This window comes from Apus apus, chromosome 3, assembly GCF_020740795.1.
Source record: "Apus apus isolate bApuApu2 chromosome 3, bApuApu2.pri.cur, whole genome shotgun sequence".
NCBI classification, from domain to species: domain Eukaryota; kingdom Metazoa; phylum Chordata; class Aves; order Apodiformes; family Apodidae; genus Apus; species Apus apus.
In genome coordinates this window covers 2014020-2026753 of record NC_067284.1, presented here as the reverse complement: position 1 = coordinate 2026753, position 12734 = coordinate 2014020, and the positions used below count along the sequence as shown (strand labels likewise).

Genomic DNA, 12734 nt, shown 5'->3' with positions numbered 1-12734 from the left:
GTTCTGTGAAGAGTGAACATTTCTATCTCAAGTGCTGCAAATATCATGAACGTGACAGACATTTTAAAATAAAGCCACAACTGCCTTTACTATCATCACTTGAGTACATGTTGCTCTTGAAGAGATCAGCAAACACACTCTTATATGGAAATGCACTATTTTGTCCCAGGGGTGGTTAGAGAAATTTTATAAGTAATGCTGCTGAAGTACCTGGCAATTAAGACAGTCACTTCTGCTGAGGGAAGATGCTGTAGACTTCAGTTTATCTCATTAATTTCCATCTATGCAAATGAACTCTGGGTTCATAAAAAAGGTGGACAGAACAGTAGGAGAGACAAAACCAGGTTAAACATCAATTCTGAACTGACTGTTCCCATCTTGTCCCTTCCTCCCTCTACAGCAGACTGCCCAGGCTCAGCTCGTGCTTTGAGCCAACACAAAAGCACAGCTCTGGCCCCACCTACAACCACAGCAATGGGACACTTTTGCTCTGGGGTGAGAGTGAAAACTGGAACCCAGCCTTTGCTGTGCTAGGTGCTCTCACAGTAAGTAAACAAAGCTCTCATTCTTTAAGTCAGCTCTGAAATACCATCACCTGGAGCTTTGCCTCCAAAGAGCTGCACACGCTGCATCACCACCTCCCTGCTCCTGCTCAGCTCATCATTCCCATGGGAAAAAAAGCTAATACAGCATCTCTTCATGCTGCTCTAGGTGAACTTCCACTCACTACTCACCATTAACCAACTTGTTTTCATACTGATGTTAGAAAAGCCGAGGAAAACAAAGAGCAGATAGGTGTTTTTCCCTAAGAGCAGCGTACAGAGGCGCATCCACACGCCACAAACAAACCTCAACAAAGTCTTGCTGCAGCTTGTGTTGCATCCACAGAGCTTTTTGGAGGTAGGTGCCATGGACCAAGGAGAGAGCACTTACCCCAAGGAATAGAGGCGGCACTGCTGGCTCCTGAGTCGATGGATCAGGCTAAACCTCTCATCAAGACAGACTGACCAGGGCTGCTTTGTGGTTCCAGAGTACCCTCTCAGGCTGCTCAGGTTCGTGTGTTCACAGGAAATCTGTCCAAAACAAGGGAGGTTTCATTTTTAAGACATGACTTCTGCTTTTCATTTGCCTTCTGGGGAAAGAGTGGAAAGAAGACAAACATTAAGTGTTTCCATTTAAAGCTGATTGTCAACCTGATAGGAGCTATGGAGACTTGATGATCTTCTTTTCCTTGTTCATCTGTTCTGTTTGGTGAAATTTGGGGCTTACACAATACCCCAGAGAGCAATGCAGTTTGAAAAGCAAATAATTAAGCATTAGTACTACACCTAAAATCAATTTTCTGCAAGAACAAGTTATTTTGGCACTGAAACATTCTGTTCTTTTTTTCTCTTTTCAAACCCTGGAGTGGATTCTGAATCCTGAGTAACGTTAAAATCATGTCACGACTCAAGACTGTAGTAACAAGTTGCAGTGCCACCACAAAGCATACTGTATTCCTCCCTTAAACCACCCTGGATCTCAGTTCCAGAAGGGATTTAACCATTATCCCAACACATTCCCTCTCCAGCAACAAAGGGATTTAAGCAAGTGCTTAACTAAACAGAGCAGTCACAGCACGGGTGTGTACGCTGTGCTGGCTTAGACACCTAGAGGCTAAAGCCAGGGTAAAAACACTGCAAAAGGAGAAGGGATAGAGACCCTGTGGGGAGGAACACTAAGTCAAAGTCATTGTGAAGACCAATAAAACAAGGATTAAAACATTCTGGATTCATCAGAAACCTGGAGATGTCAAAAATATCCACAGCCTCCCTGGGAAGCCTCTGGGTACCCTCAGAGTCAGGAAGTGTTTTCTCATCTCCAGGTTCAACCTCCTGTGCTCCAGTTTGTGCCCATTGCCCCTTGTCCTGTCCCTGGACAGCCCTGAGCAGAGTCTGGCCCATCCTCCTGACACCCCCTGGAGATACTGACCAGCACTGATCAGATCCCCCCTCAGCCTCCTTTTCTCCAGCTGAGCAGCCCCAGCTCTCCCAGCCTTTCCTCCCAGGCAGATGCTCCAGCCCCTTCAGCACCTCAGTGCCCTGTGCTGGCCTCTCTCCAGTAGTTCTTGTCCTTCTGGAACTGGGGAGCCCAGACCTGCACAGAGTTTTAGGGTGCAGGCTGCTGACAGGCAGGGAAGGAAGCCAAGACTGAGAAGAGCTGCAGGAACCCAGCTGAGCCGTCATGACGAAAAGTTGCTCTTTGGGCCCAGAAACAACCCTGGCTGCAGGGATGGGAGCTGGCACTGCCAAGAAGCCAACAATGGAAAAGGTGGATATAACAGTAGTAGAGACAAAACCAGGTTAAACACCAGTTCTGAACTGACTGTTCCCATCTTGCCCCTTCCTCCCTCTACAGCAGACTGCCCAGGCTCAGCTCGTGCTTTGAGCCAACACAAAAGCACAGCTCTGGCCCCACCTACAACCACAGCAATGGGACACTTTTGCTCTGGGGTGAGAGTGAAAACTGGAACCCAGCCTTTGCTGTGCTAGGTGCTCTCACAGTAAGTAAACAAAGCTCTCATTCTGTAAGTCAGCTCTGAAATACCATCACCTGGAGCTTTGCCTCCAAAGAGCTGCACACGCTGCATCACCACCTCCCTGCTCCTGCTCAGCTCATCATTCCCATGGGAAAAAAAGCTAATACAGCATCTCTTCATGCTGCTCTCAGATTCACTAAGTTTGAAGCAATGATTTGTACTGCACCCCACTACCCATTTCCCTTCAGTCACTTAACAAATCCAGGAATAAGTGGTATTGCAATAGCAAGGGCTAAAATTAAGCCACAGCAGCACAATGTGACCTCTACAGAAAACTAAGATGCTGCAACGCTGCCACGTCATGGAGCAAGCACAACACTCACAATTTGGAGCCATGTTAATAAACAGCTTCTGGTACTTAATAGCTCTAGCTATCAAAAATTAAAAAAAACCCTGAACTCTGCCTGCAGCACCGTGCCTGCAGCACCATGCCTGTTGCATGACTGGCAGACCCCAAGGCACTGAGTTCATGTCCTCCTCTGGCCTTTCACTCACTATCAAACAAACAACAGCACTTGTGGGAGATGGTTCTTCTGGTCATTAGATCCCAGAATTGAATCAGCTTTTTCTGGCCACCCCTCAGCCCTGCTGGCACGACATCCTCCCCCTCCAGCAGCTGGAGCCATTCTGTGCTCAGGCAGGGAGCTGAACTGAGGCACAGCAATTAGCAGTCACTTGCTCAGCAAACAAGGCAAATGAGATCCCGTGCTCATCTACTTAAGCAGGATTCCACTTCCAGAAACACTCCCACCACTCATGGTGTTCTCCTGTCAGTTATTACTCCTGCAACACCTGCCAGGTCAGGAACAAGGATTTCTTACATTTTTTGTTTTCACTTGTGCTTGTCCCCCCACCAGGGTCAGTTACTCTGGGAACAAAACTTCTCCATTAATGTGTCAGAAGCAATAAACTCTCTGCTAATTGATGTCCTTACAGGCTCTGACTCAACCAGTGGAGTTCAGCAGCATCTGCCACTGCTTATTAAGTCACCCAGATGAAGGATGTTTTCAGCTCTACATGCCTGCTGCACTCCAAACTTCTGTACAACAAGCCCAGCAGCTCTGCACACATCTCCTGCTGTCTCCACATGCATCATCTCACCTCTCAGTGCCTGCATAAGCAGAGGCAGAGATGTCATTTTCATGACCATTTGGCCACGGGTACTCCAAGCTGGAGGATAAGTGAACACTCTGCCACCCTCCCAGTTACCACACCAGTAGCACATTTTTAGATGTGTTTCAAATGAATCTCATCTCAGTCTTGAAAGCATTGAATGAACAAAGAATGCAGTATGTGAATGACATTTCAGTGGCAACAGCACCTGAGGTCTTTTGCCTTCTCCAGTGTACATGATGGTGCAGTTTAATCTGTATTCAAGGGCCAACTGCTGATAGGCCTGGGTACTGAAAGTTGTTGGAACTGCAGGTATCCAGCACCTTTTCAATTTTTTATTACCCAAAATGCATGTGGGAATGCTGCTGTGCAGAAGTGATGCCTCCACTAAGACACAATGGCCCAATTTCCATGCCTGGAATCCTGAACCCTGGAATTACCTGTCAACACAATCTGGATTTGGAAATGTCACCTTTGGAAAAGCACATTAAACCACTAATTTTCCAGGTCATCATTTTTATCCTCAAAATATCAGGATTCTATTGGCACCACTGGGAAAAGTTGTCCAAGTTAGGGAATGATGCCTTGTTCTCATTTTACTGGGAAACTCAAACGATCCTTTTTAGCTAAAATGACTCTCTCTAGAACATTGAGAGGTGGCCTGGGTGGATTCACAGTTCTTTGGCTACAGAGATTTTTCTGTGTCTAAGAGAGAAAGAGAGGCAGAAGGAGAAGAACCACATCTGGAATTTCAGCCATTTCATACTCCTGGCAGGACACAAACCTATCTGGAAATAAAAAGCAAGGAAATAAGACATTCTTTCTACCCTTTGTCTTTACAGAATCACAGAATGGTGAAGGTTGGAAGGGACCTTAAAGCTCATCAGGTTCCAACCTCCCTGCATGGGCAGGGACACCTCCCACCAGACCAGGCTGCACAAGGCTTCTAATTTTTGACCTTGAATTTCATGTTGATCATCATTGCCAGGCTAAGCAACTTCAAAAAAGAAAGCAGCTTGGAAATCAGTTTGGGGTGAGGTTAATTCCTTATATGAGAGGGAAGAGGCTGTGCCAGGCTAACTGCTTTCTAAATGGAGACTGAAATAAAATACCTACCTGAGAAGTGCTAATGTACTTCAGGAACCTCAAGGCCTCGTAGTGGAGGGAAGGAGTTGGACTTGCCCACGGTTGTAGTTCAATGTGCCATCTCAGAGTCTGCAAAGCAAACCAAAAAGCACCTTATAGAACTGGATTAACTTTTTGGTACAAGCATAAAATGCAAGGGCTAATAAATCGAGGAGTTTTCATTTCAAACAAGGTCTTCCCTGGGGCTCCTCTGAAAGTAATTTCAGAACAAAGCAGGGTTTGAACTCTGGGTTTGAAAGAGCATCTAACTGTGATTTACCATCACCAGCTTTGAAAGTAGATGTAGGTATTTCAGAAAGAAAGAGCTCTGCATCCAGCATACACGTGTCAACACAGTTATTCCAGGACACCCAAGTAAGTCCTGGCTTGGAGAAACCCAGGAAGAAAACCAAGATCTCAATAACTAAATCCTCTAGAAAAACATCTGAAAACACTGAAGTAATTTTCATTTTATATGTATCACGTATCTCTGCTTGAACATCCACTGAAACAAGAACTTGGACTGCAAACACCAAACACTCAAAGGAAACCTTTGCAAACAATCTCTGTCCTTTTCAAAAAACCTAGAACTGATGGAAAAGCCATCTTCTTGCAGCCTTTGAGAAAAGCCCTCTTCCTCTCTCAGGCTTGCCTAACGAGATACACCAGAACTCTTTATTTTCCTGAAAACACCCCAGTGTTGCTGCCTGTAGCCTGACCACTGCTCTTTCCAGAGCCCCAGGGAAATAGCTTTGGTGGATGCTTTCTGCACCCCTGTGAGGCTCCTCAGCTCTGCACCTCGGGGATACTGTCAGCTTTTCCAGCAACACTTCCCACACTGACAGGGTGGGAGATGAGGTCTCTCAGACATGTGCCTGCAGAGCCATGGGGCTCTGCCCTTCCACATGTGCCACCTCCTCCCAATTCTGCCCGCTTCTGTCACGCTGGGAAGTTTAGACATGTTATCTCTTACCCTCAAGTAGATAAAAACACAAGCCCAGTGTTTAGTTGTACTAAATTGAGATTGATTCCTCATGGCTTTTCATCTTCAGGAACCATCAATCACTTCTATGGCTGGGCAGGTAGTATCAAGCTTCCTTTTAATCATCCCCAATTAACTGAGCTTCCACAATGAACAGGATGGGGTTTTTTTGCCCATAGCTTCATGCTGACATTCAATAAAATTCCAAACAGAAACCCCATTTGGGATTGCCATGGGACCTTATTTGAAACAAAGCCCTGGAAAACATCCAGGAGATAGCAATTAACTGGGGAGGATGGAGGCAGACCAGGGAGGAGAGGTGCTGAGCCCACAGACAGGACCAGGCTGCAGTGCCCGAAGAGCCAGCATGGTGACAGCAGGAATCCTTGGGTGCAAGAGGGGGACACAGGAAAAAAAAAGAGAAGGTGAAACTGGAGAAGAATGATTATTCAGTCATAGAATGGTTTTGGGTTGGAAGGGACCTTCAAGATCATCCAGTTCCAACCCCCTGCATGGGCAGGGACACCTCCCACCAGCCCAGGCTGCTCCAAGCCCCATCCAACCTGCCCTTCAACACTGACAGGGATGGGGCAGCCACAGCTTCCCTGGGCAACCTGGGCCAGGGTCTCCCCACCCTCACACTCCAGAATTTCCTCCTCATGTCTCACCTCAATCTCCCCTCCTCCAGTTTTCATCCATCCCCCCTTGTCCTCTCATGACAAACCCTTGTCCAAAGCCCCTCCCCAGGGATCACCAGACCAGATGGAGCTTGCCTTGAGCTGATACCATGGACTGATAAATTTTTGCAGCCTAAGTAAACATAGTCTGGAGTGAGCGTGAGCCAGGAGGTCTGTATGAGGTTTATTGTTCCTTCAGGGTTTGCCCTTTGTGGTTTTTTAATTGCAAAGAGATGCTGAAAAGCACTTTTGAGATTTCCCTCCCCCCTGGAGAAGGAGCCTTTCCCACCCTGAAACTTGCTGCCTGCAGCAGATGTGGGCTCCTCACAGCACAAGGCTGGTGAGCAAGCTCTGCAGCAGCTGCTGCCCCTGACCCACAACTCGCAGCAGGAGCTAAAAGCAGGGCAGGTGCACGCTAGGGACAGAAATGCCTGTTATCTTTCAGACCCCACCTGGAGTACTGTGTCCAATTCTGCAGTCCCCAACATAAGAAGGACACAGAACTCCTTGAGTATGTCCAAAGGAGGCCACAAGGATGATGAGAGGGCTGGAGCATCTCCCCTGTGAAGACAGGCTGAGGAAGTTGTGGTTGTTCAGCCTGGAGAAGAGGAGGCTCCGTGGTGACCTCATAGCAACTTTCTAATACCTGAAGGGGGCCTAAAAGAAAGCTGGGGTAGGGCTTCTTCCACAGATGTACAGTGAGAGGACAAGGGGTAAAGGTCTGACACTTAGAGAGGGGAGACTGGACATTAGGAAGAAGTTCTTGGCTGTGAGGGTGGTGAGAGCCTGGCCCAGGTTGCCCAGGGAAGCTGTGGCTGCCCCATCCCTGGCAGTGTTGAAGGGCAGGTTGGATGGGGCTTGGAGCAGCCTGGGCTGGTGGGAGGTGTCCCTGCCCATGCAGGGGGTTGGAACTGGATGGGCTTTAACCCCCCTTCCAACCCAAACCAGTCTGTGGTTCTATGAATGAGTCAGTTTCACACAGCTGGACAAGGTTTGCAATCAACAGGAATGCTGCCGTTTCAACAGGCTTGAGGGCTGAGATGAAAATGAGGACTGACAATCATTTTCGGGGAGGGGGGAAAAAAACCAACCAAAAAACTAAAATCAACTCAGACACCTAAACATCTGTAGCCAGTTAATCTGAATTTGTGTGACAAGCAGCTCATTAAGGAGGGGAATGGCAGGGTGGCCGTTGTGGCACTTGCTCAGCAAGAATTCCCCCTTCACAGAGCTGACAGGGAAGAAAAGAGAAAAAAAATCCCTGTAATTAACAACATAAATGAGGTTCTTTTTCTGCAGAGTGCAGTACCCAACTGCCACTGTGGCTTACCATCAGGTTCTTAGAATCTGAAAGATGACAAAATGCCCTCCCACCGACTCCATAATGTATCAATACATAGAAAGACAAAACTCCAGTGACTTAATAATGCAGTTTCACTTAAAAAAAAAAAAAAAGGGGGGGGGGGGGGGGAACAGGAAGAGATTAAGCATTTATTTAGTTTATACTATAGGAGCACCACATAAATGCTCCTTTTGTGGCAGAGATCAGCCCTAAGCTCCTGTTAGATGGCAAAGCTTTTGAATAGCTTCTCAAACTTCACACTTTTGGTCCCAGACTCCTCACTAAGCAGCATCCTGTTTCACAGACTCACAGAGTGGTGGGGTTGGCAGGGAGCTCTGGAGATCACCCAGTCCAACCCCTGCCAGAGCAGGATCCCCCAGAGCAGATCCCACAGGAACACGTCCAGGTGGGGCTGGAATGTCTCCAGGGATGGAGACTCCACAGCCTCCCTGGGCAGCCTGTCCCAGGGCTCTGGGACCCTCAGAGTCAAGAAGTGTTTTCTTACTTTTCATTCACCAACCAACACTTTGGAAAGGCCTGTTCCTAACAGCAAGTGAACACCCCTACAGGGCACTTCAACAGTTACATTCCAATGAGATTCACAGATGATGAACAGGGGTGAAAATTCAGTAGGTCTCTTGGAGCAGGTACACCCTCCCAGCAGGTAACTCCCTGATGTGAGTTCCTCGTCACCAAGGTGATGCACTGTGGGTATGTCCAGGACTCACAAAACACCCTCCTGAAGGAGCCATTCCCTTGGTACATCGCTTGCCTCTGTTTACAGGTTTTGAGGTAGTTTTTGGCCTGTTCCACAGCATTGCCATGTAAGCCTGCTAAATAAACTCTGCAGAGAAATCTCTGCAGATCTCCCAGAGAGACTCCAGAGAAGGGCCATGAAGATGATCCTTGGGCTGGAGCAGCTCTGCTCTGGAGACAGGCTGGGAGAGTTGGGGTGTTCAGCCTGGAGAAGAGAAGGCTCCAGGGAGACCTTAGAGCACCTTCCAGTGCCTGAAGGGGCTCCAGGAAAGCTGGGGAGGGGCTTGGGACAAGGAAAACTATGACACATCTGAAGGTCTGGGTACTTCAAACTTAAGAGTAAGAACTGATGTTTCCTTCAGAGCAGTCTGACAGCAATCTGCAGTGACTTTTCCCTGGAGACCACGTCTTTCTAGATTTTTCTCCCTCATCAGCCACCTGTGACAGCCATCTGATAATCCCCTATCAACCTGTAGTGCACTTATGGTATCATTTGTCCTACAGATCTGAAATGATTATAGGAAGTTTCAATGACCACGTGTAAAGGGCTCACAAACCAACAGGTATAAAATGGTAGCTTTGCAACACTCCTGGCTTTCCTAGCACAACATATAAATCATTAAATTCTCTCCAGATCAGTCCTGGTTTCAGTGCAGTAATGCAAACAGCTCAGCCCCTCCCTTCCCTTCTGCCTACACTGGAAAGTGAATTAGTTAAGTTTTCTACACTTCCATCTTTTTTCACTCAGTAACTCTTTTTTCCCCTCCTTTCAATCTCCCTCCTCTTTAGAAGCCTAAAAATACAGTGAACTATTAGCTGTGTTTATAAACAAAAATTTGGGGATCCCATTGCCCTGCCAAGCAGTCTGGCTCCCAACGAAGAAACAAGACCTGTCAAAAAAGACAGAGATGCCTAAATCAAGGGAAAAAACATAAAATCCTCTCATTAAACTGTGCAACGATCATTTTTTACATTTGAGGCAGGACCGAGTGTAAGTGGAAAGCACTTCTGGCAATAAACCCCATCAAGAACCATCAATATTTGCCAGCCATAGAAACAAACGATGTCCACATCTCCACCTCCACCCATCCTGGCTGTGCTCTCTGCACCACCCCCCTCTCCCCTGTGGAAGGGTAGAGCAGAACCCAGCTTGCTCCTGGATGAAATTCTGCAGGGGTCTTACCAGTTTAAAATGCAATGGGTGGGATGCAAATTGCAAACTTTCAGACATCTACAAGGCAAGCACATATTTACTGGATCGCACTCCTGAAGGCTTGCCCTTGTGAGAGTAGACTGTCCTTAGACAGGACTTACAGGGCTTGGACATAATTTTCCTTGGGCTCCCTCTAGAGCACCTGTGCTCATTACTTTCTAGTGGTCTTGTTGCTTTGTTTTCTCCCCCCAGCTCAGCAGTCCCTCACACAGTGCAAGCAGCGTGCTGCAGCCCACCCGAGGACCAGATTCACAGGATGTTCCCACAGAGGGGACACAAGTGGAAAGCCTGCTGAGATGAGCTGCTGAGGGTGGAGGTGGCCAGTCCTGCCACCCTGCTCCTCTCACTGACAACATGGAGCAGCTCTGGCACTGGACGATCGCTCCTGAACGCCCAGGATTAGTTCCAGAGGCAATTAGCTAGTCAACTCCAAGGGAGAGCTGGGACTGAAGAAACATTCCTGCAGTGTGGACAACCAGGGACCAAGCTGCCAGAGTGGACTTGGGAGCTAAGTTACTTGACGGGACAGATGAGGCATTCCTCTTTAAGGGAATGATTCATCTCCCTATAGAGCAGATGTCTGAAATAAGCAAGATGAGTCAGGCACTGGAAACACACGTCTCTCCATGACCTGCACAGGAAGCCTGGAAGACAGGCTCAGAAGCACCTACAGCACGGACATTCAACACCACAGAAGAGGAATCCCAGACCAGACTGTCACACATGCCATGCTACATGAAACCTTGTATTTTAGAGGGCTGAGCCTACTCTTGCCTTGTGAGCCTCAAGCAACGCTTCAGTGCGCTTTACTCTTCAGCAAGGTTGACTAACTCCAAGTGTTTTATGTTTGGAGCACAAGTAAAACAAACTCCACCGCAAAACAGGGGTGTCACAGGGGAGAACTTGCCTCTGCCTTGGCAAAGACCTCCTTGAGAAAGGTCAATTCATACAGTCCCCTTTAGCTACATGTAATCAGCATAATCCAGAGGGCTCACAAGAGGCACATCATAAAAACACACTGTGCTACATCATTGATTTAGAAGCAGGGGGACACAACCCGGCTCAGTAGCTGTGGTTTAATACAGGCTCACAAGGCAACTGTGACTCTTATTTAAAGATTCCAGTGAATTCCTTTCTAACACAACTGCCTTTACAGGTCTCCCAACCCTAGATGTCTGAACTGTTTCCCTTTTTTTGATGTTACCATTGTTTTCTATTTTTCTTTGCAGCTTGGCTTGCTTAAACAGATGAGATTTTTGCGTAAGAAACCACACTGTAGAAATTGCTCTACAGAGTCCTGCTCTGCACGTGTGTGCCTGTAATGGCAGAAGAAGAGTGGGTTCCCTCCTCTGAGGTACCAGGAGTGTAACTGGGAAATGTAGCTGACACCCAGTCCTGCAGCCACCTCACCTGAGAACTTCCACTCCAACAGTGAAACCTTCACGTGCTGCACAAAGTCCATAATGAACTGAAAAAAATAATAATATGGGAAATCATAGAAACAGAGAACCATAGACTGGTTTGGGTTGGAAAGGACCTTCAAGATCATCCAGTTCCAACCCCCTGCATGGGCAGGGACACCTCCCACCAGACCAGGTTGCTCCAAGCTCCATCCAACCTGCCCTTCAACACTGCCAGGGATGGGGCAGCCACAGCTTCCCTGGGCAACCTGGGCCAGGCTCTCACCACCCTCACACTCCAGAATTTCTTCCTAACGCCAGGTTTACCTAAAGCAGAGGCAACACTGCCCACAGGCACACAGACCTCTTCATGCCCAGCCGCCACAGAATTGCTCCATCCTCGGTCCACATTGGGTTGGTGCACAGGGAGTCCCTTCCACAGAAACTTCAGTGCTACCAAATTCTAGTGTGTTAGAGTCACAGAACGGTTTGGGTTGGGAGGGACCTTTAAAGATCACCTAGTCCAACCTCTGTCATGGGGGACATCTTCCACTAGATCAGGTTGCTCAAAGTAAATAGTACTGGTCCCAGTACAGACCAAGTACAGACCCTTGGTACTGGTTCCCACTTAGGACACTGAGCCATTGACTGTATCTCTGTGCATGTGGCCATCCAGCCCATTCCTTATCCAACAGTCCGTTCATCAAATCCATCTCTCGCCAGTTCAGAGGTAAGAATGTTGTGAAGAGCAAACTCTTGTTTATAAAACCCAGGCCTCCAATAAGAGCACTTTCCTGCATTACTAACTGGGTGTCTTCAATCTAAATCACTTTTCAATGTGACTTGCGTATGGAGAATTTTAATAGCTAGAGGTGTTTCTATGTCTGGATGTGCATGTTTTGTTTTATTTTATTGAAGTGGGACCTACAATGAAGAAGTGCGGCCAGGAGGTCAAGGCAAGTGATTCTCCCCCTTTACTCAGCTCTTGTGAGACCCCACCTGCAGCAAGAGGTCCCCCAGCACAAGAGGGACATGGAGCTGTTGGAGAGAGTCCAGAGGAGGCCATGAAGATGATCCTTGGGCTGGAGCAGCTCTGCTCTGGAGACAGGCTGGGAGAGTTGGGGTGTTCAGCCTGGAGAAGAGAAGGCTCCAGGGAGACCTTAGAGCACCTTCCAGTGCCTGAAGGGGCTCCAGGAAAGCTGGGGAGGGGCTTGGGACAAAGGCAGGGAGGGAGAGGACAAGGGGGAATGGATGAAAACTGGAGGGCAGATGGAGATTGGGTATCAGGAAGAAGTTCTTTACCATGAGGGTGCTGAAGCACTGGAACAGGTTGCCCAGAGAGAGGGTGGAGGCCCCATCCCTGGAGACATTCAAGGTCAGGCTTGATGGGGCTCTGAGCAACCTGGTCTAGTTAAAAAGGTCCCTTCTGCACTGCAGGGGGGCTGGACTAGATGACTTTTAAAAGTCTCTTCCAACCCCACACATTCCATGGTTCTATGATTCTAGGATGCTTTGAACTCCCCACTAGCTGCTGGCTCTCCATGCATC

General features: G+C 47.9%; 2 protein-coding genes across 3 annotated transcripts in view; both read right to left on the bottom strand.

Annotated features, from left to right (window-relative positions):
- METTL24 (methyltransferase like 24) overlaps positions 1–1015 on the bottom strand; it is a 63269-nt gene extending 62254 nt beyond the window's left edge. The window contains exon 1 of the mRNA XM_051613193.1: positions 934–1015. The gene's annotated coding sequence lies outside the window, so the exon portion shown is untranslated. The remainder of the gene's footprint in view (positions 1–933) is intronic.
- DDO (D-aspartate oxidase) overlaps positions 1–12734 on the bottom strand; it is a 102231-nt gene that overhangs the window by 51591 nt on the left and 37906 nt on the right. The gene's annotated exons all lie outside the window — the stretch shown is intronic.